General features: G+C 43.3%; 1 protein-coding gene across 1 annotated transcript in view; it reads right to left on the bottom strand.

Annotated features, from left to right (window-relative positions):
* Nucleotides 1-20,570, bottom strand: part of LOC137524806 (aldehyde oxidase-like) — a 339,511-nt gene extending 318,941 nt beyond the window's left edge. Inside the window, exon 1 of the mRNA XM_068245128.1 lies at nt 20,417-20,570. The gene's annotated coding sequence lies outside the window, so the exon portion shown is untranslated. The remainder of the gene's footprint in view (nt 1-20,416) is intronic.
* Nucleotides 20,571-24,187: the final 3,617 nt, after the last annotated feature.

Genomic DNA, 24,187 nt, shown 5'->3' with positions numbered 1-24,187 from the left:
ATAGCTGAGCGCCCAGAGTCGCAGCACATAACAGTAGCCTCACCTCCAGAGCCCAAACCACCCCCTACTGCACTCAACTCTACTATAGCCGAGTGCCCAGAGCCACAGCCGATAACAGTAGCCATTGATCAATAGCTTTCAAAAAAATAGCAATATCTTCAAAAACCATCTTTATATACAGTATACTTATGCATTATTTTTAAGCAATAGTAACAGCAAAAGTAAACATTCAGTTAATGATGCCTTTTCATTCAGCAAAATGAAAACCGTCTAATTCAGAAAAAGTCAGGAGAATGGGGTTACGACTACATAAATGAGATTTGAAGTTCTGTATATGTTACTGCTATTCACAAGTGGAGGGACAAGAAATAAGTCAAACTGAAAATCAGACACATTTTTGTTCTTCTTACAACAGTAAAGTTATAGATGCTTTTTCACTAATAACAACCTTCATCTACAGAGAAAACTGCTTTTTACCCTTACCTTTCCTTTGGATGTCTGTGAACTGAGAAAACATCAAAGACCAGTAGAAGGACAGCTCGACTATGTAGTAAAAATGCAGGTCTGCTGTGAGTTGCTAATAAACAACCACACACAATCAAGCATTATTTGTGCATAATTATTTATCTATAGCAAACCAAATGTGTGGCACATTGGGGCTCTTAAGACTCGTACACACATGCAACTTAATGCACGACCAACCGCGCAACACGATCAGCCACACGCTAATCAACTAACAGCCAACTCACTTAAATATTGCGCACTACAGTGCACTGCAAAGTCATTAGTCACTCACTGTCAGACTATGTACAGACCAGTACAGGGTCCCACAAAGCAAGTAGAGGCTGCCCCGATGAGCACTTAAAGGCAACTCAAAGAGAGAGACATATTGAGGCCGACATATTTATTTCCTTTTGAAGCAGACATGAACTCAGAACTCCCTCTCTGCTATAAAAGATAAGAAACAGCATACCCCAACCACCTGTGTTTACATATTAGCTCTCAACTCAGCAGACAGCTGGGAGCTCAAATTACACTTGCTAATTATTTGCTGAGAAGGGAGAATTAGACAAGCTGTTCTCTATAAAATACATGCAGGATGGACACAGGATGGATCTCGCTGTACTCTGCTCCTCTTTTGTGCAAGAGTTCAGGTCCGCTTTAAACAATGCAAATTGCCTGGAATCCTGATGATCCTCTGCCTTTAATACTTTTAGACATATACCCTGAATAAGCATGCAGATCAGGTGTGTCTGACTTAAGGGTTACTGGATTAGCTGCATGCTTGTTTCAAGGTGTGCAATTGAGACACTACTTACAAGGAAGATCGGTAGGACTGCCAAGCAACTGGTATTGTTTAAAAGGTAATACATTTGGCAGCCTTCATCTATTTGGCTGCAGTAGTGTCTGAATCACACCAGAAACAAGCATGCAGCTAATCTTGTCAGATCTGACAATTTAGGAAACACTTATGTATTGTTTGGGGTCTGTGGCTAAAAGTATTATGATAGGTACAAACAATACAATTTTCAGACATATTTACTTTCAAAGATCGACTATTTCCAACAGGTCCGTTCTGATTTCCGATCGATTTTCCATAGAAGTGAATGGAAAATCGATTGGAAAATTGATTGGAAATCAGATCAGATCTGATGGAAATAGTCAATCCAACAGTAAATCTGTCAGAAAATTGTATCGTGTGTACCTAGCATTGGAGGCAGAGGAGCAGCAGAATAGCCGAGCAACTGGTATTGCTTACAAGGAAATAAACATGGCAGCCTCCATATACCTTTTGCTGCTGGTTCCCTTTAAACTTACATTTTCACTAATTCTCTAGCGTCCTTTTTATGGTTGGATACTCGCCCTAAAATATCAGTCCTGAACCCTCTTCCCACCACCTGATTTACAATTTATATATGACAGCTGGGAAGTCTAACCTCAAGTCAGCTCCTTCTATTTTACTCCCCATCTTGGGAAATTCTAGGTTTTAACCTTTGCCTACAACTTTATGGATAGATAGTATACCCTAGGGTACTTTCATTTCAAGAGCCGGTTGAAGCCAAATTCAAGTACCTTTATCGAATATGAACAGATTTGCAAAAGCACTCAAGCCACACCACAACTCCAAATGGAATTTAAACAAATTACCCACTTTTACGGTAATTAGTTCCTCAAACTATGGACATAATCCTCTCACTGTACAATGTTTTGTCTCCAGAATTAAGCTGCCATGATAGCACACACTGATACACTGTAGAAAATGTAATGTGCTGCAGAAGTGGTCAGTGAAGGTGTCAGCAGCATCTACACTTGTGTTCAAAATTATTCAGCCCCACTGAAATTGAGTGTTTTGGCCAGTTTGACATTGATTTTGGTCATTTCAGTCATCTTTTTTACAATTAAATCAAAGAGGCACTTGTACAGTAAGTCAGACAAATATAACATAATATTTATAATGAAATGACCACAAATGTATTTTCTGTGCTCACATCAGTTTTATTCAATTCCCAAGTGACATTCATTCTTAGTACAACATCCTTTTCCAGTTATAACAGCTTTTAAACATGAAGCATAGCTTGACACAAGTGTCTTGCAGCGATCTACGGGTATCTTAGCCCATTCTTCATGGGCAAAAGCCTCCAGTTCAGTCACATTCTTAGGCTTGCGCGCTGAAACGGCTTTCTTTAAATCCCCCCCCCCCCCCCCCCGAGGTTCTCAATCGGATTTAAGTCTGGTCACTGCGATGGCCACTCCAAAATATTCCAGCCTTTAATCTGCAACCATGCTCTAGGGAACTTGGGATCATTGTCCTGTTTAAAGGTCCAACGTCTCCTAAGCCTCTGGTTTGTGATGGACTGCATCACATTTTCATCCAATATCTCCTGGTACTGAAGAGAATTCATGGTACCTTGCACACGCTGTAGCCTCCCTGTACCTGCAGAAGCAAAACAGCCCCAAAGCATGATTGACCCCCACCATGCTTCACAGTAGGCAAGGTGTTCTTTTCTTCATAGGCCTTGTTCTTCCTCCTCCAAACATAGCGTTGATTTATGGGCCCAAACAGTTCTAATTTTGTTTCATCAGTCCACAGAACACTATCCCAAAACTTTTGTGGTTTGTCCACATGACTTTTGGCATGCTGCAGTTGACTCTTCTTATTCTTTGGAGACAGCAAGGGGATGCGCCTGGGAGTTCTGGCATGGAGGTCTTCATTACGCAGTGTGCGCCTTATTGTCTAAGCTGAAACTTCAGTACCCGCATCTCACAAATCTTTTTTCAGTGCCTCAGCAGTCACACGGGGACTTTTCTCCACTTTGCGCTTCAGGTAGCGCACAGCAGCCGAAGTCAGCATCTTCTTTATGTCACGACCAGGTAGCATTTCAACAGTGCTCTTTGCCTTGAATTTGCGAATTATGCTTCCTATGGTGTCTCTTGGTATGTTTAACATCTTTGCAAACTTCTTATAGCCATTGCCCTTCCTGTGATGAGAAATCACCTCTTCTCTTGTCTTCCTGGACCATTCTGGTGACTTTACCATGTTTGTAAACACACCAGTAAATGTCTAGAAGGAGCTGAGTATCACAGTCATTTTAAATCTGCCTAAATGGTGCTTATTATGCTTGATTGCTGCTCGTTAACATCCACAGGTGTTTTCAATATCTGATCGAAAACACTTGAATGAACCTCTGTTCTTAAAAGTGGTAGTCTTTAAGGGGTTGAATAATTGTGTCAATGAAGAAATCACAAAAAAACATTTAATACTGTATTAAAAAACAATTGATGTCATTTTAGTTGCATTTGGTTCTTTAAAAAGTCCTTGTAAGATTTCATTCCAAATATAATTCCAAATTTACACTAAATTCCCTAAAACCCTTTACAGCATTGTGGGTTGAATAATTTTGAAAATAACTGTAGATGGTGCCCTGAGGGCTTTCGGCCTTTCTCTGTTTTTTTTCCTTTAACTAAGTCTCTCCTGCACTGCAATGGAGAGCGGAGCGCTTCCCCCTTCACGGAGACCCAGAGGAAGCCGTGATGCAGTCACCAGGGCGGCATCTCCAACTACAGCTGATCAGCTGTGCAGCTGTCACCCACGTGGTCGGGACTGCAGGCCTGTACAGCATCGCCACTGACTCACAGTCCCCCAGGAATCAGGCTCAAGTGGTTGCTGCCTCTTCTGCCACAAAGCCAGGTCAGAAGTCAGCACAGAAGCTTCCCCGCTTCCCAGCCAGTCAAAGCGGTCCTGCGGTCCTAGCCATCTGCCCCTACCTCCAGCAGCCCCCTGCTACCAGTCAGTGCAGGACTCCTAGAGGTCCTGCTCTCCTTTATTGCCGGATTGAACCTCTCTGGCCATTTAAAAAAAAAAAATGCCTGACGTGATATAGCGGCGAGCATGCGCAAAGGCGTATTTTTACAATACGCTTCCGTGCACTTCCACATACTCCGAAGCAGGAAGTGACGACAAGCGCGCATCACTTTCAGCTTGGCCCAATGCCAGATGGGGAATACCGCATAGTAACGCGGTATTCCCCGAAGGCCTGTTTCTGGTGGAGCAATGCAGTGCGGCGGAAGCGTCACACCGCATAGCTAACACTGGTTTCTAGTCTGAAACCGGCCTCGCGTTTACACTTTCTAACAGTTTTTTAAAATTCACAGCACACTGTACATTGAAGCCGTAAGACTATATTAATAACTTAACATTTTAGTAAAACATGTAGGGATGGCAGTTTGGCACAGCACGGCACAACTCAGCAAGCCGCACTTTCATCCCATAATACCAAGTATGAACTCTGGAATGAAGTCAGCTGGCCAACAGGAAAGGAGATTACTGCAGCAACTGTGTTTGTGACTTGTTCAGTCACCAAGCAACCTTCATTTCTAATGGCTGGCTGACTTCAGGCAAGAGACCATGCTAAGGTATTACGCGCGCAAATCGCCACTCTATTATGAAAATTCTCCTGTCTTCCTATCTGGTCACCACTTCTCACTCCCAACTACAAGGCTTATCTTGCTCCGCTCCTCTCCTATGGAACACCTTCCCTTACAACATCTGCCATTCACCCACACTTCCCCTTTTCAGGCAAAAGCTGAAAACTCAACTCTTTAGGCAAGCATACTCGTTTTCTGTTAAGACACCCTGGCAACTGACCACCATTTTACCATCTCATACACAGCTTCCCTTCACCTATTGTACTATTCCTTAACCCCTTAGACTTTAACCACTTTAGGACCGCAGTGTTAAACCCTGTAAAAGACCAGGCCATTTTTCCCTAAATTGGCCACTGCAGCTTTAAGGCCTCACAACTTAGCACACAAATGATCCCCCACCCTTTTCTCCCCACCAACAGAGCTCTCTGTTGGTGGGGTCTGATCGCTCCCCCAATGTTTTGTTGTTGTTTTTTATAAATATTATGTGAATATTTTCTAAATAAATGTACCTATTTTTTTTTCCCCCCTGAACTCTCTCCCTCGAGCCAGCCAATGACTGTGACCAGCTGTCATAGGCTTCAGCCTATGAAAGCCGATCCCTCTCCTGTGCCCCAGGGGAACAGCTGTGTCACACGGCTGTCCCCAGTACAGCGCTGCTGTAGATCGCAGCGCTGTACAATGTTTATAGATGGCGGTTTCACCGTCTAACAGTCTCAGAGAGGCCGTTCACGCCAATCGGTGTGGAGCGGTCCTGGGGCTGCCGCCGCGTTCACACCAATTGGCGTGGAGTGGTCGGCTAGTAGTTAAAGATGCGTACACACCTATGACGTATGTCGCCTGTCCTGTTACGGATCAGGACCCAATCCCTTTGGGCGACATCTCTGGGCCAGCCAGTACAGGTGCATGTCAGCTGTGCAGCTGACAACGCATACTCTAGCTAAGCAGCTGGCGGGAGGTGACGACAGAGCAGCGCATGCATGACATCATGTGATGGGCATCTCTAATAACACGTAAAGCACATATATATTTTTATAGCATTGTTCAGAAAACATTTAAATAAAGCTGAGGCTTCCCTCTCTATTCTGTTGTCCCCCGTTGCTGAGCACGGCCCCTGGAAGATTAGAGATAAGGTATTGTCGCTAATCAGATCGTGGCCGCGCAGCTCCTCTTCCTTATTGATGGCCGCGCAATAGCCGACTGAGCCTGCTCGCACCTGTGTAGTGACATGATGCCGCGGGCTCCGAGCTACTGCCCGTAAGAGGGCGGGCTTGCACAGGCATGGATAAGGAAGTGGAGATGCATGGCCCTGATGTGAAGGGGGGCTGTGCTTTGGAACAGGGGGATTTAGACAAGTGGGGGAAGTCTCAATAGGATCAAGAGGATTCCCTCTCTTCAAGGTAAAATCTTGTTTCAGGCCTCTTGCACACTACATGCAATCCCAATTTTTAATACGATCCAAGTTTTGATTCTGATGAAAAAACACAGCCGCATGCGGTACTTTTTTTAATCCGAATCAAGAATCGTATTGGGAAAAAAAAAAAAAAAAAAAACGGAATCGCATGTAGTGTGCAAGAGGCCTCAAACCCGAGCTTCTGCTCGGATTCACTTTAAATACGAAATATAGAGGTACAGAGAAATGCTAGTATTTTTGTCTAACATGACAATAAATGTAATGTTTCTTGAAAAAAGACCTCTATTCACTTAATTCACTATTTACTCATACGCTTCTTGTCTAAGGTCCTACCTATTTTTATTTTTAAGGAGGTTCTTGCATCTTCAAGATTTAAAGGACATCTGAAGTGAAAAAGATATAGAGGCTACCATATTTTATTCTTTTTAAACAATACAAGTTAACTGGCAGTCTGATCTTTCATGCATGAGTAGTGTCTGAATCACCCACCTGAACAAAGTATGGATCAAATCCAGTTAAACTTCAGTCAAACATCTGATCTGCATGATTGTTCAGGCTCTCTAGCAAAGTATTAATCCTGGTAAACACACAGATTTTCTGGCAGATTTACCGCCAGATCGACTATTTCCACCTTGTCCGATCTGATTTATGATCGATTTTCCAATCGTTTTTCCATAGCAGTAAACGGAAAATGGATCGGAAATCAGATCGGACATGTTGGAAATAGTTGATCAGGCAGTAAATCTGCCAGAACAACTCATGTATACCAGGCATTAGAGGCAGAGGATCAGCAGGACAGCCAGACAATTTGCATTGTTTAAAAGAAAGCAAATATGGCATCCTCCATATCCCGCTTATCTCAGATATTCTAGAATATATCTCCCTATTTAACCTGTATTTAAAGGACCACTGGCATGAAAAATTATAACATTTAAAATACAGGTGTATGCATATGTATATCCATTTTTTCCAGAGTAAAATGCACTATAATGTTTTTTTCCTATGTCACTGTCACTTACAATTGATTAAAATAATCTGACAGGCTTTGGCTAAGTCCCTCTCCTCACGGGGGTTACTTTATTCTCAAAAGTACTTCCTGGATGGCAGTTGCTCAGTCCAAATGCCAAAATAGCATGCAAGTGAGTCGGGAGGCTGGTCGGCATCTTTGTATAGCTCCTTTGCTTTTGTAAAGAATAAAAGAGATAATGAGGAGATGGACTAGTCCAAAACCGGTCAGATTTGTCAGATTTTTGCTGCTTACTGTAAGTGACAGCAACATAGGAGAAAAGCAATTTATAGTGCATTTTACTCTGTAAAAAATGTACTTCATATACATGTGTATTTAATTTTTTTGTGATAGTTGTCCTTTAACCACTTCAGCCTTCAGTGCATTTTCCCCTTATGCATCCCAGCAATTTTCACATTTCAGCACTCCTCCCATTCATTCACCAATAACTTTACCACTACTTATTATCACAACAAAATTATCTGTATCTTGTTTTTTCCGCCACCAATTAGGCTTTCTTTTGGTCGTACCTTTTGCTAAGAATAATTTTTTTCTAAATGCATTTTAACAGGAATATTAAGAAGAAGGAAAACAAATATTTCTCAGTTTTCATAATTATACAGTTCAGGGAGTGCAGAATTATAAGGCAAGTTATATTATTATTGAACAACCACCATGTTCTCAATGAACCCAAAAAAACTCATTAATATCAAAGCTGAATATTTTTGAAAGTAGTTTTTAGTTTGTTTTTAGTTTTAGCTATTTTAGGGGGCTGTGTGTGCAGGTGACTATTACTGTGCATTATTATTAGGCAACTTAACAAAAAACAAATATATACCCATTTCAATTGTTTATTTTTACCAGTGAAACCAATATAACATCTCAACATTCACAAATATACATTTCTGACATTCAAAAACAAATCAGTGACCAATATAGCCACCTTTCTTTGCAAGGACACTAAAAAGCCTGCCATCCATGGATTCTGTCAGTGTTTTGATCTGTTCACCCTCAACATTGCGTGCAGCTGCAACCACAGCCTCCCAGACACTGTTCAGAGAGGTGTACTGTTTTCCCTCCTTGTAAATCTCACATTTTATGATGGACCAGAGGTTCTCAATGGGGGTCAGATCTGGTGAACAAGGAGGCCATGTCATTAGTTTTTCTTCTTTTATACCCTTTCTTGCAAGCCACGCTGTGGAGTACTTGGACGCGTGTGATGGAGCATTGTCCTGCATGAAAATCATGTTTTTCTTGAAGGATGCAGACTTCTTCCTGTACCACTGCTTGAAGAAGGTTTCTTCCAGAAACTGGCAGTAGGACTGGGAGTTGAGCTTGACTCCATCCTCAACCCGAAAAGGCCCCACAAGCTCATCTTTGATGATACCAGCCCAAACCAGTACTCCACCTCCACCTTGCTGGCGTCTGAGTTGGACTGGAGCTCTCTGCCCTTTACTCATTTCATCAGTCCATAAAACCTTAGAAAAATCAGTCTTGTGATATTTCTTGGCCCAGTCTTGACGTTTCAGCTTGTGTGTCTTGCTCAGTGGTGGTCGTCTTTCAGCCTTTCTTACCTTGGCCATGTCTCTGAGTATTGCACACCAGTGATGTTGCAGCTCTGAAATATGGCCAAACTGGTGGCAAGTGGCATATTGGCAGCTGCACGCTTGACTTTTCTCAGTTCATGGGCAGCTATTTTGCGCCTTGGTTTTTCCACACGCTTCTTTCGACCCTGTTGACTATTTTGAATGAAACGCTTGATTGTACGATGATCACGCTTTAGGAGCTTTGCAATTTTAAGAGTGCTGCATCCCTCTGCAAGTTCGCTCACTATTTTTGACTTTTCTGAGCCTGTCAAGTCCTTCTTTTGACCCATTTTGCCAAAGGAAAGGAAGTTGCCTAATAATTATGCACACCTGATATAGGGTGTTGATGTCATTAGACCACACTCCTTCTCATTACAGAGATGCACATCACCTAATATGCTTAATTGGTAGTAGGCTTTCGAGCCTATACAGCTTGGAGTAAGAAAACATGCATAAAGAGGATGATGTGGTCAAAATACTCCCTGTATATGCTATCATACTTAAAACCCACGTATATTATTGGTCCATTTGTCCTGGTGATTACACTGTTTAAATTATGTTCCTATCACAATGTATGGAGTTTTGCATCCATCACTATTTACTTGCCCATAATGTAAAAAAAAATTACGGTAATATACCCTCTTGACATACATATTAAAAAAAAATTCAGTCCCTAAGGTCACTATTTATGTTTTGGGTTTTTTAAATTATAATTTAATTTTTTTTAAGCAAAAGTTTTATTTGGGTATTTATGGGAGAAGTAAGGGGTAAATTTTAAATGATGTGTAGGTCTCTTGATTAAAATAAATGGATGTAGGTGTAATTTTACTATTTAACCACAAGACGTCCTCAGTCATTAGCTTCCTGCGCGTGCTTTTAGTATGCGAACAGGAACTAATGCGTGTAAGTGTAACTTACAGCGTTTACAAATGACCGCAGGCATCTCATTGATGTCAAGATCATTAACACGGGACCTAGAACAGTTCTAGAACTAGGACTGCGTTCCCATTCATTGATCTCCATGCTAATGTGCAGCAGCGAGAACAAGCGTGGGAGGGCATGCATGAGTGGGAGCGCGCACAGCGGCAATCCTGTAAAATCTACTCCCTTGAGGCTTAAAGTTTTTTAAAGGAAGTAGATATACTGTACTGTAAACATTAAGTGGTTAAAGGAGGATTCCATGATGTGTTAAACGAAAATTTCGGAAGAAAAAAAAAAAAAAAAAAAGATACTTACCTAAGGAGAGGTAAGGCTCTAGGTCCTAGAGAGCATTCCTCGTTTCAGCGTTGTCACCCCCGATAGCAGAATTCGACCAATCGGTCGAATACTGCTCTATGCTGCCGCTTGAGGCTTCAGAAACCTTCAGAAGCGCGAGTGTGGGTGGCTCCGTACTATGTGCCTCTTTGAGAATGCTCTCTCGCGTGCTCACACATGCGCAGCACGAAGCTGCCTGTCTTCCGAAGCCTTTCACGGCAGGAGATTGGAATGGCAGTGAAAACGTGAGAGGAAGAGGAAGGCTATATAGGGCCCAAAGCCTTCCCTCTCCTAAGGTAAGTATCTGTTTGTTTGTTTTTTTTCAATTTACATTGGCTTTAAATTAAATACAGCAGTTTTTGCAGTTATTATTTGAATACCCTTTTCCCTTGTCTTTTTCTCAACTAAAGTAGGGATTTATTTTTGCAATTCTGTAGTACAAACATTTTTAAAGCGGATCCAAGCTGAACAACTAACTATAACAAGTAACTGTAGTCAAATGTTGCACTCCTATTAAAGCACCTTGCCACCTGAGCTAATAGTCCATACACAATTTAGTCTAGAGAAAAGACGCCTTAGAGGGGATCTAATTAACATGTATAAATACATCAGAGGGCAATATAAAAGCTTGGCGGATGAGCTTTTTGTCCCTAGGACTTCATGATCTGCACATGGAGGAAAAACGTTTTAGCTATTTATTTAGGAAAGGGTTCTTTACAGTAAGAGTGATTAAGATGTGGAATGCATTGCCACAGGAAGTAGTTATAGCAAATTCTATACCTGCATTTAAATGGGGCTTAGATGCTTTCCTTGCGTTGAAAGACATCCATGGCTACAATTACTAGGTAATACCCAGTGATGTTGATCCAGGGATTTTATCTGATTGCCATCTGGAGTCGAGAAGGATCTTTTTCCCTTTTGGGGGCTAACTGGACCATGCCTTGTAAGGGTTTTTCACCTTCCTCTGCATCAACAGGGATATGTGAGGGTGCAGGCTGGTGTTGTACTTTGTTCTCTGGTTGAACTCGATGGACGTATGTCTTTTTTCAACCTAAATAACTATGTAATCGATACATACTGTATGTCTGTAACGATCGGTGTCAGCACACAGAGAGAATCTGATTATTGGTGATCTGCAGTATTACCAATAATACAGATATATACCCGATTATTGATGATCTGCAGAATCACCAATAATACAAGTATAACTAACCTCTGGACACCTATATAGTGTGAGTGTTTGGTGCAACAGTAATGACTTTGAGTGGGACCACCCGAGGAGCAGGTGGTCCTTGGCAGTATGAGAAATACCTCCCTCTGGGAAGTGCGAAGACCTTCCAACAGCCTGAGACTTCCAAAGGGGTGGAGCCCCAGGCTGAATAGCAGGAAGTCCCTGTGGCTAAGTGACACCTAGAAGGTGGGCGTCACAAGCAGGACTGGAGACTAATCTCTCAATGGAGAGGGATAGCTCGCACGGTCGGGCATGCTAGGTCGGCAACACACGGGCAGATAAGGTACAGTGACAGAAGGCTGATTCTGTAACCAGGGACAGGCAGGGTTGGCAACAGGTAATCAGATATGCGTAGGTACCGAATCAGAAAGCAGAAGGATAGTCAGGGAAGCAATAGGTCATAACAGATATCAAACAATGCCTAGTCTTGGGTGTGAGGTCCGTGGTCTCAACACCCTGGAACTAGTCTGAAGTATAACACAATGGTAACACAGTATCCCTAGTCATGGTGTAAGGTCCGTGGTCTCAACACCCTGGAACTAGTCTGAAGTATAAACACAATAGTAACACAGAAGTAATTTGGCTCAGTGTGAATTCCCAGGTCCTCCTGGTTCTAACACACTGTGGGATCTGACTATGGTCTGAGTGCTTTCACGTAAGTGTTCGCAACGGCAGACAACTTGAGACTGACCAGCAATACCTATATATAGAGCGGCGCTCCCCGGCGCCACCCATCGCTGATCAACCAATGGCCACTCGCTCTGAGATCAGCTGACCAACCTGGTCAGCTGATCCCTCCTCGTTTGTCATAAAGGTTCTGCCTCTCAGCGCATGCATTTTTCAATCTGTGTGCACTAACAGGCCCAGCCACATCAGTCGCACGCTGCCGCGTGCAAACCGCCGAGCTGGACGCGGAACCAGCCGCCTCGCTGCCAGTCCGCGCGGCGGCTTTTCCGCAATCTATTACAATGTCCTTGCAATTTCTCCATCTATGCTTTACTCCATCTCATTTCCTGATGTTTCTTCATATAAAGACAGGCCACCACCACACCCTTTGTGTACCACTCATGGTGGGTGCTGACCCAGCCAGGGGTCTCTTAAAGCCTTGGGACCATTCCCGGGTCGTCCCCCACCACTCTGGCAAAGTTTCTTCAAAGTCTTAACACCACACTCACTTCCTTATGCTCTATTTGGTTCTTGTCAGTATACATCAATAAAAAAAATCTCATATAGCTTATTACTGCTAAAATATATTTATTAATAAAATTGATTTACACTCACATCTCCTGATGGTAATTGTCGGCGTAGAGCAATTTGTAAAACGGGCTCTCCCCCATAATGTTGGCCAAGCTGGCAGGCTCCGTGTGCCTCTCCGATCCGCTTCACCTCCACCACTCGCTCTGTGGCGAATGAGTGCGTTTCGTGGCTTGCCTCGCCGCTGCCGCTCCGTCCGACGCGCTAGTCTTACTTCCGCATCAGGCTCCGCCATATCTATTTCATCACTCAGTGACTCATCAGGGGCATGGAGCCTGGTGCGTGCTGCGAGATGTTATATTCTCCGATTCCCCTCCTTCCTACCCTACGACATGCCTCCCCCCACAGCCCGCAAGCTGGCCACCATTACCTTGAATACAATCTTATTTCACAGCATAGTATTGCATTATTTTATAAAAAAAAACTACTAGATATAAAATATAAATATAAAACATTTCTCTACCTAATAATCATCATTAGTACTTATTACCTCAAATCACATCCAGGAGTCCTCTCATACCATATTATACCATCAACAGAAATATATTTGTATGCAAGCATCCCTTCCCCACATCACCCCCTGTCAGCAATCAAATTAATGCTAGTAGTTTTAATATCCTATCCTATAATCTAGTCTTTTGGATCAATTCCAATTTAATTATAATGGTCTTTTCCCCATCCCTTCCCCCACCTTCCCTTACTCATAGCACGGGCAGTGTAGAAAGCTGATGCCTTGCACACTTACAGGTTGTATCATTACCACACATACAGTTTATTATCATTATCATACCATCAGAAGTGACAAGTTTCCAACACCCCTCCCCGGGGCGGTATCATACCATTATATCACCCGATAAATGTAACAGTTATCAATACCGTAATTTGTTTATATTCATGGGATCAGTTTATAATCATGAAATTGGCAACAATCAGTCATCCATTCCATGATTTCAGGTCCTCTGACCAGGGTGCATGTGCACACATCACACTCCTAGTCACCAAGGAAACATACCAGGTCTATGTCTATATTAAGTCCCTGTGGTCTTAATGTCCCCATTTTGTGGATCCACTTAGTTTCCATCTGTGATACCCTTTTAGTTTTATTACAACCTCTCACGTTGGGTACAACTCGAGAGGGTGTAAACTAAAAGGGTATCACAGGAGAAAACTAAGTGATGAAATCGATAGGGCGGAGCCTGATGCGGAAGTGAGACCAGCATGTAGGACGGAGCAGCAGCGGGGAGACAAGCCACGAAACGCAATCATTCACCACTGAGCGAGAGGTGGATCGGAGAGGCACACAGAGCCTGCCAGCCTGGCCAACATTACAGGGGAGAGCCCGTTTTACAAATTTACTCTACGCCGACAATTACCATCAGGAGATGTGAGTGTAAATCAAATTTTATTAATAAATATATTTTAGCAGTAATACACTATATGAGATTTTTTTATTGATGTATACTGACAAGAACCAAATAGAGCATAAGGAAGTGAGTGTGGTGTGGAGACTTTGAAGAAACTTTGCCAGAGTGGTGCGGGACGACCCGGGAATGGTCCCAAGGCTTTAAGAGACCCCTGGCTGGGTCAGCACCCACAGAGAGTGGCACTCGAAGGGTGTGGTGGTGGCCTGTCTTTATATGAATAAACATCAGGAAATGAGATGGAGTAAAGCATCTATGTAGTATAAGGGCCAACAGATTGAAAATACCTTGAATGATTGATTGGATGAGCTCTTATACTACATGAAAGTGGTAAGATTGAACAACCAAGATTGTATGGTGTTGAGCCTAACAGACTTTTCCCTAATCAGAATCGATCAGACAGAGATGTGTCTCTTGGTTAAATATGCCCATCATCGCTACATGTATGGCTACCTTTACATCTGTATTAGAACAGGTTGAGCAGCTGCTGCTCGGAAATATAAATGATCAGCGATTTTGGGGAGTAATTTTGAAATTTAGTTTTGATTTGATTTTGTGTTTTCAAGCTTTTATTATAACTCAAAATGTATTCCAGACCCTTGCTTGACACATTTTGGTATGTTACAGGAAAAAAGGTTATGAACATCAATTGGATCACTTTTGCACAGAAATCCAGGGAGGTTAAAGAGGAACTGTCGCGAAAATCTTAAAATTTAAAAACATATACAAATAAGAAGTACATTTCTTCTAGAGTAAAATGAGCCATACATTACTTTTTCCCTATGTTGCTTTCACTTACATTAGGTAGTAGAAATCTGACATTATCAACAGATTTTGGGTTAGTCCATCTCTTCATGGGGGATTCTCAGCATGGCCTTTACTTTTTATAAAAGACATTCCCTGAAAAAGATTTATACAAAGATGCTGGGCTTTTTGGACGGAGCAACTGCCATTCACTAAGTGCTTTTAAAAATAAAGAAAACCCTGAAGAAGATGGGCTAGTCCAAAATCTGTAATATCAGATTTCTACTACTTACTGTAAGTGACATCAACATAGGAGAAAATTAATTTATGGCTCATTTTACTCTGAAAGAAACGTACTTTTTATTTGTATATGTTTACGTGTATTTAAAATTTAAAGATTTGAGGGCCCATTCACACTTGAAAGCGCAAAACTTGCGGAAGTGATTTTTCAGCGGAAAAATCACTGAACACTGCAGCCTTTTTTCCCGCAATCGAGATATATATATATATTCCTATAGCACTGAAACGCGGTTGCCAGGAAATTGCCTGAAGATGGTGCAGGCTACCCGTTTTGTGATTTTGCTAATCGCCACAAATCGCCCCCATGTAAGAACGGGCCCATAGGGTTTTATTACACTAGCGCTTTAAAAAGCACTAGCATTTGAGCGTTTGCCGAAATCGCTGGCAAAACGCTCTAGTGTGAATGGGCCCTTAAAGAGAACCTGAGGTGGGTGAGTGACACTTCAGAGGTAAACAGCTGGCTGATGACACGCTGCGTGTCGCCAGCACGGCGTTTAATTTATGGGGGCACAGTAGAGCACAGGGGGGAGACTGGGGGAAACAGTATAGCAACAGAGGCTAGGTATTATATGCAGACCCAGCCTCTGTGTGATAACTGGATTCTTAGAACCCACCTCAGGTTCTCTTTAAGTAATTGAGCCAGTTACCGCTGCTCACCGGGCCTCGTTTGTTCCGTAAATCCGTTTTGAAAAATGGTACTTCCTGGTTAAAAATGGCCGTGACCCCTGAATAGCTTCCGGGTCATGACCATTTATTCAGTGAGGGCCCCGTCCGTGTGCGCACACTGCATGTCAGTGCACCACCTTGCTCCTTTGTCCATGTGCACGGAGCTTGAAGGGTGGGTTGCATGCACACTAGGGGCAGCATACTAATTAAACGGGGGCGGAAAGGAGGTGGCTATAGGCGGCGATTGAGTGTTAAAAAGGCAGAGCTACAGTAAACTGCTCTACCTCTTCCTAGTAGCATATTTTGCGGCCTGGTAAGTCGTGGAAAGTAATTAGCACATTTCTGGGGACAGGATTGCTTGTTCTGCTTCGGGGATGTGGCAGAACACTTAGCAGGTTATCACTGAAGAAGACTACAGTTCGCTTCAGAGTCTCTTTAATGTCTCATACTACCCTGTGGAAATGTCTTGCCAAACTTAATCAAGACAGCTCCAACCCTGGACATGTTTAAATCAAAACTGAAAAGCCACCTGTTTAGCCTGGCATTTATGAACATATAACTTTTCCCCTGTACACATCACTATGCAGTGTTCTCCTCAGACTCTTTTAGCCGGGTGCTCTCTCGGCTGATTTTAGTAAGCACCCGGCTGTCATCAGCTCGCCTCCTCATCTTCCTCCAATGCTGTAAGCAAAGTTGCGCTGGCCCCCCATTCCCCTGTTGTGTCACACCCGGCCACTTTTGCATGCCAGCCGGCAGGAAAAAATTCTATGGAGAACACTGCTATATATTTATCTGAGACAAGCTTATACGCTTTGGGTCCTATGGGAGAAAAGCGCTTTAGTAGCGTTTTGCTGTAGTACCAGTGTTCTCCCCAGAAAGGTTTTCCAGCCGGGTGGCATGAAATAGTAGCCGGATGGCATGATAAAGTAGCCAGGTTTGGGCGAGATGAGAGAATGCAGGGCCGGTGCTTCTGTGCGCAACTCTGCTTGAAGCATAGGAGGAGATAAGCTGATGGCAGCCGGGTGCTCACCAAAACTAGCCGGGTGAAGCATCTGGCTAAAAGAGCCTGGGGAGAACACTGTAGTACTATTCATATCATTTATTGGTTTTATATAGTGCTAACATATTAAACAGCACGGTACAATAAATAAGGTTACAGACAATGATGATGGGTGGTGACAGACACCACAATACAGGTAATGAGCAATTAGATACGCAATGCCAGATTGTACACTGGAGTAGTAGTCCCAATAATACAAGTTTATGTTATTCTGTGTGTAGAGTGCCCAATCAAGTGTTATACACAAGGAGGGAGGGCGTTACCCACTAAACCAACCTACTGGGCATGCAGCAAACTCCGCCCACTGATATGTGACATTTACCCTGTCAATCACAAGCTTCCTCAGAGCCTATGTGTTACAAGAAAAGGTTTTGCATCACCGGCTTACCACCTGACCTTTTCAATAAGGACCAAAGAGGGGAAAGCGGACCAGAGTATCCACCATCCAGACTCCGGGACACCCACTAGGTCTGAGGCATCCACTTAGGTTGCCCTGCGGTGATCCAGTCCTGAGTAAAATTGTAGCATTAAATTAATGCAGCCAAGAGTGTTCAGAAACACTTTGTTTATAGATCTACCTACAGAAGATTCTTAGACCAACAGAACCTTCTCCTCCTTAGCACCTCTATTATTCTTTCAGCATATCAGAAAACGATAATTGTCTGCAGTACTTTAGTGCCTGTGCATCATGCTGGGAATGGATTGTGGTGTCATTTCATTTACAGCAGCATCTTCAATGCCTTTCTGCTGGATTGTGAAATGATATTATAGAGAAAAATCCTGCATGACGTCTCTTAGACCGATTTACACAGCTGTACTTTATGCTACACGCTAATGGCTCAGAGCTGTAAAAATCCCCACTTTAATTCAATTAGTACATAAATCAGTACAGCAAACCCTCTGCTCGTTTATGGGAAATACACACAGCAGGAGATGATTCTGAGATAAAATATCACTGCTATTTGGAGCACTCAGATTTTACGGTAAAGGGATTCCTCTGAGTGTATGCGGGTTACAGAAAAGCAGTTCAGTGCAGCACAGAGGAGTAGTAAACAGCGCTCTTGCCTTGCAGCCCTGAGTCCACGGTTCAAATCCCAACACAAACTGCATGGGGTTTGTATGTTCCCAGTGGGTTTCCTCATTGCACTCTGGTTTCCTTCCACATCCCAAAAAACATAAACATGAAATAATTGGCTTTTCCCTAAATTGCCCTAAACTATGATGGATATGGTACAGGGCTGTGGAGTCGGTACAAAAATCATCCGACTCCTCAGTTTATGAAACCTTGGACTCCTCAGCCCTGTTAAGGTAGGGATTAGAGCTCCTCTAAGGGACAGTTAGTGACATGACTACACATACTGTGTAAAGTGATACGGAGGATGCTGCACTATATAAACATAATATTCCTACTTTATAAAAGCCCCGGAATCTGTGTCCGTGTCAGACGCCAAGTGCGCAGGAGCGGGCATGGGATTGCGTGGGCAGCGAGTGCTGGAGGTTATTCTAGCGCCCAATTTTGAAAAAAGGTCTTAATGACTATTAATAATGATAATAAAGTAAAGGGCAGCTGCAGCCAAACAGCAACACTCACCAATATTACCACTATTATGCATTTGTGTAGCGCTGGCAATCTTATGCAGAAATCTACAGAATACTTAGTCATATCGCAGTATTATTTCTACTGTTGTCCAAGGAGAGTATTGGGGATGGGGGGGGGGGGGGGCAATTAACTGGTCAGAACACTGTTGAGGTGTGGGAGGAAATCCAGGCAATGAAAAATGTGCAACCCCCATGCAGGTTTTGTCTTAGCTGATATTTAAACCTGGGACACTGAGGGCCAGTTCACACTGTCCAGATGCACAATGGAGTGGTAACAGCGAATCCATGCAGGAATACCTTCTCAGATACAAAAGAGGGACACCTTTAGACACGCCCCCTACACACCTTCAGCACCAGTCCCAACACACCCCTAATCATGCATACCATGAATAATTTAAAGAGAATCTGTATTGTTAAAATCGCTCAAAAGTAAACATTCCAGTGCGTTAGGGGACATCTCCTATTACCCTATGTCACAATTTCGCCGCTCCTCGCCGCATTAAAAGTGGTTAAAAACAGTTTTAAAAAGTTTGTTTGTAAACAAACAAAATGGCCACCAAAACAGGAAGTAGGTTGATGTACAGTATGTCCACACATAGAAAATACATCCATACACAAGCAGCCTGTATACACCCTTCCTTTTGAATCTCAAGAGATCATTTGTGTGTTTCTTTCCCCCATGCACTGAAGTTTCAGGCTGCTCTTTTCTTCCTGCAAACAGCTTTGCCCTTGTTTGTAATTCCTCAGTATGTGAAAGCCCAGCCAGCTCAGAGGACGATTTATCCAGCTTGTAAAAGATAAGAGAGAAGAGAGAAGCTGCTCTAATCTAAATAACACACAGGCAGTGTGCAGAGAGAGGCCTGAAAGGGGGAGTTTATAGCAGAACCACAACACTGAAGAACTTGGCAGCCTTCCAGACACAGGCCGACAAGTCTGAGGGCTGGTGCACACCAAAACCCGCTAGCAGATCCGCAAAACGCTAGCAGATTTTTAAACGCTTTTTTTTATTTTTATGAGGCGTTTTGCTAGCGTTTTGCGGATTGCTGCTGCGGTTTTCAGTATAGTAGATTTCATATATTGTTACAGTAAAGCTGTTACTGAACAGCTTCTGTAACAAAAACGCCTGCAAAACCGCTCTGAAGTGCCGTTTTTCAGAGCGGTTTGCGTTTTTCCTATACTTAACATTGAGGCAGAAACGCATCCGCAATCTAAAAAATGCCTCACCCAGGCATTTTTCTTTTCTGCAAAACGCCTGCCGCTCTGGTGTGCACCACCCCATTGAGATACATTGACCAAGCAGATCCGCAGCCGCAAGCGGATCTGAAAACGCCCAAAAAGCCGCTCGGTGTGCACCAGCCCTAACAGGGGAAAGATACATTGATTTATTACAGAGACAGTGATAGTATAAAGTGCTGCAGTTAGCCAGAACACATTAGAATAGCTTTTGGAACTTGTAGGATGATAAAAAACAGGATGCAATTTTTGTTACGGAGTCTCTTTAAAAGGAAAAAAAAGTCATAAAAAGCAGCAGAATAATGTTGAGTCATTTTAGAACAAAATACATATATTTGCAATAAGCTGAATCTGGACAGATATGTAGATTTCAGTGGTAGGTAGTTGGTAGATTTTCTAGTTGCGGGCAGGTAGTGATATTCAAAATCTTGTGCACGAGTAGATAGTGATCTATAATGAAAGTCTCCAATGATGGGAGCAGTAGATTCTAGTGGCAGGCAGTAATAGATTTAAATGGGAGGCAGATAGTGACCCGCAGGTTCTAGTGGCAGGCAAGTAGTGGCAGGTAGCCACTAGTGACAGGTGAGGTGTACACCGTCATCCAGTGACACACTGTGAGAGGCCAGAGGTGGGTTAGAGTGCCACCAGGTTGTAGTGGGTGCTCACAGTGATTGCTGTACATGGTAAGTGGAAATGTATGGCGTGTCCTGCCTGGTTTCACCTACCCCTCTCTGCTAGTTTTCCTCTCCCTGCCCTATTCCAGACTGTTCTCCTCAGCTCTTCCAGGCTTCCCTCACACTTCCCGGGATCAGCAGCACCTCAGGACAGGACAACATCATCTATGACTGGCAAGAGAGGTGCAGCTTCCTGCAGCCATCCTCACTGCTGCCACCTGCTGTCCCTACAGTATAGAACCAGCCAGCATCTGATTGGCTGCTTGGAAGCTCTGCTGTGCACACTAGGAGCTCCCTGGACACAGGAAGCAGTGTGAGAGTGGCTGTGTGGTGAAATTAAATGCAATTTTGTCAGAATTTGCAATCTCGACCATTCTTCTATGGGGTGCAAATTCTGACAGGTTGTATAAAATGCTGCCTGCAGTGAAAACATTTGCACCTTAATCAGAATTTGAAAACTCTACTATTCCTTTGCCTCACATGAACCTTCCAGCTTAATACTGACCTACTTACCCTATCCTGTGCCTAAAACTACCCTCCACCCATCCCATGCCTAACCTACCCTATATTGGGCTCTATTCTCAATGATTTTCCGCATGCGGAAATGCACTTGCGGTAAATTCCCGACTGAAAAAAAAAATCTTGACATTCACAAATGTTTACGCATGAAATTTACCGCATGCGTAAAATTTTACACACTAATTACCCGCTTGCATAAAAAAATGCGGTAAAAGTCCGCAAAAGTCGGTAGTTTCCGCAAAAAAATCCAAATTCACAAAAAAAAAGAGGCGCCTTATTTCTGACTTAACTACCGAATTTTTATCACCGACTAGTACTTGGTGATATATTTCGCTTCCCATTGACTTAAATGGAGTCTGGAGCCTTGAGTGCTGTGTTTGGTGGACTTAATTTTTTTTTTTTTGGGGACTAGTTTTTTGTGCAACCTTTTTTCCGCATGGTTTCCGCATGTTTACTATGTAATTACGCATGTTTCCCAAATTTTTTTACGCATTGTTCCCGCATGAGGGAAACATGCGGAACATTTTTAATGAATGTGGAAATTTTTCGGTGTTTTCCGCAGGCGGTAAGTTTACGACCAAAAAACCATATTAAATAGAGCCCATTGGGGCGGAAACTACCGACTTTTGCGGACTTTTACGCATGCGGGCAATTAATGCGTAAAATTTTACGCATGCGGTAAATTTCATGCGTAAACATTTGTGAATGTCAAGATGTTTTTTTTTCAGTCAGGAATTTACCGCAAGTGCATTTCCGCATGCGGAAAATCGTTGAGAATAGAGCCCATTGTGCCTAAAACTACCCTTCACTCGCATAGCTCCCAACTGTTCCTCTTTTGGAGCCCTGTCCCTCTTTCTTTTTCATTTGTCCCTCTCTCAGGACTCGTACGGATCTGTGTAAATATATGTATTTTTCTACTGAAAAATGTGTTTAATTGACTCTAAACTTTATTCCTGTCCTATAAATTGATATATTTCTTATTTTCCCATGTTAATGTGAAGGAAAATGACCCAAGATAGAAAGGATCAGTGTGGTTTGAATTATAAAACAACATATTTTTCTTATGAAATCTTTATAGTGTGCGTGATTAGGCGTGTCAGGGTGTGGTTAGAGGTGTGGCTTAAGTGTCCCTCTTTCTGATCTCAAAAAGTTTGGAGGTATGCCTTCGTCCGGTGCCTAACCTACCATATGCCTAAAACTTCCCTCCACCAATCCCATGCCTAACCTACCCTATCCTGAGCCACCCTCCACCCGTCCTCTGCCTAACACTAACCTCCCATCTCCTCTGCCTAACACTAATCTCTCATTCCCTCTGCCAAACACTATAGGTAGCCATACAACTATTGACTTGGCGGCCGATCGACCATCCAATTCGATAATTATTATTAGAGAGAGATCTGTTAGCTGCCCATACATCACAGTCCAATTCCTGATCGATTTCATGGGAATCGGCCTTGTGACACCACATCCGCTGCCTTGACGCTGTCCCCCCTAAAGTCAACTGTACCCCCACTGGGTACCCGGTGCACTATACTTTACCTGTCTGTGTCCCCCCCCCCCCCCCCCCGCCCGCAATCTGTATACACGCACCCCGCTTGGTTACCGACGTATACGTCATATATGCGCTGACATTACTCCGGCAACCACGTGGGGTGCTTGTAAGCAGATTGGGGGTGGAGCCTGGAGCCAGCAGTGGACACGGAAAGCTAAAGTATACTGCACCGGGCAGGCACATTTGACATTAGGGGGACATCACCGGGGGTTTCATTACATTCCTCGCTTGTCTTTACGTTCCCGCCGTGCACCCGATCGACGGCCCGACATCTTGCAGCATATATCGATACATGCAACCAATTTCAGCCCAAAATTGGTTGAATCGTCAATCGTGCATGCTCTTGGCAGCATCGATTTTCATCCAATTCTATAATAATTATCAAATTGGAAAGTCGATTGGCTGCCAAGATGATAGATGTATGGCCACCTCAATCTTCTCCTATAGGATGCAAATGAAAGTACAGGTTCACATTAAAGTAAACATGTAATAAACAAAACTTCCCCTGGTTGGTACCTCAAGAGGGGGAAGCCTCCGGATCCTAATGAGACTTCCCCCATCCACCTAAATCTCGGCAATCCAGCGATGGCAGCCCCAGAACAGCATGGACAAGACAAGACGAATAACAGTTATATCTAGGGTACTCAAAGTGCCAGAGCTGCAGCCACTAGGACACACTCAGTAGGCAGTAGCAGTGTTAGGGAGTCTAGCCCAAGGTCTCCTCACCGAATAGGTTCTGACTTACTGAACAGGAAGAGCTGAAATTCAAACCCTGGCCTTTGTCGGAGGCAGAGCCCTTGGCTATATACACTATTCAGCCATCACTTTCCTTCACTTCCTTCAACTGCTGCCACCATCAGAGCAACTGCTGCCACCATCAGACCTCACTTTCATATACAGAATAGCATAGCAGACTAGTTTACCATCTTTGCCCCTGCACAGGCACAGATGCAGCTTTCCAAAAGACTGGCAGAAGTAGCCGAGCCCGACTGGGACCGCTCTACTGCACCTGTGCTGGAGTGTAGATGGTAAACTGGTCTGCTAGGGCAGGTAAATTGGTCTGCTGTGCTACTTTACATATGAAAGTGAAGTCTGATGGTGGCAGCAGTTGCAGTTGCTCTGATGGTGGCAGCAGTTGAAGGAAGGAAAGGAAGGAGGGAAGGGAAGGAAGCAGGGAAAGAGGGAAGGAAGAAAAGAGGGAAGGAAGAAAGGTAGGAAGGGGACACAAGAGAAGGGAAAGGAAAAAATAAAGCAAGGACAGGAAGGAAGGAAAGGAATGAAGAGGAAGGAAGGGGCGGAAACGAAAGGACGGAAGAGATGAAAGGTAAAGAAAGGAAGTAAGGTAAGGAAGTGAATGACAACTGATTATGACAACTGGTGGAGGCAAAGGAATGTAAAAAAATGGGGAATTAACATAAAAAGAAAGAATGTTAAGCAGGAGACCAACATGTTTCATAAGACCTTACTTATTTGATCAAGTCAAATACTGTACATTGTTGTATACTTGAATAAATAGTGCTGGAGCACCTTGAATGTATGTTGGGCATACGGCATTGTATTTTATCTCACATTGTCCTGTGGTTACTAAAATGTTTTCTTCACTGGGTTTACTGCAGGCATAAATTAATTATATACAGTGGAGGGAACCTCACATTCATGTGGATGGTGGCATGCATATGCAGCAGTTGGATGTCATCACTCTCATCTCATTAACAGCTGACAGCCACGTAAGGCAGCTTGCCCAAAGACTG

This window comes from Hyperolius riggenbachi, chromosome 7, assembly GCF_040937935.1.
Source record: "Hyperolius riggenbachi isolate aHypRig1 chromosome 7, aHypRig1.pri, whole genome shotgun sequence".
NCBI classification, from domain to species: Eukaryota; Metazoa; Chordata; class Amphibia; order Anura; family Hyperoliidae; genus Hyperolius; species Hyperolius riggenbachi.
Note: the sequence above shows the minus strand (reverse complement) of the source record. Positions and strands in the feature narration are given on the sequence as shown.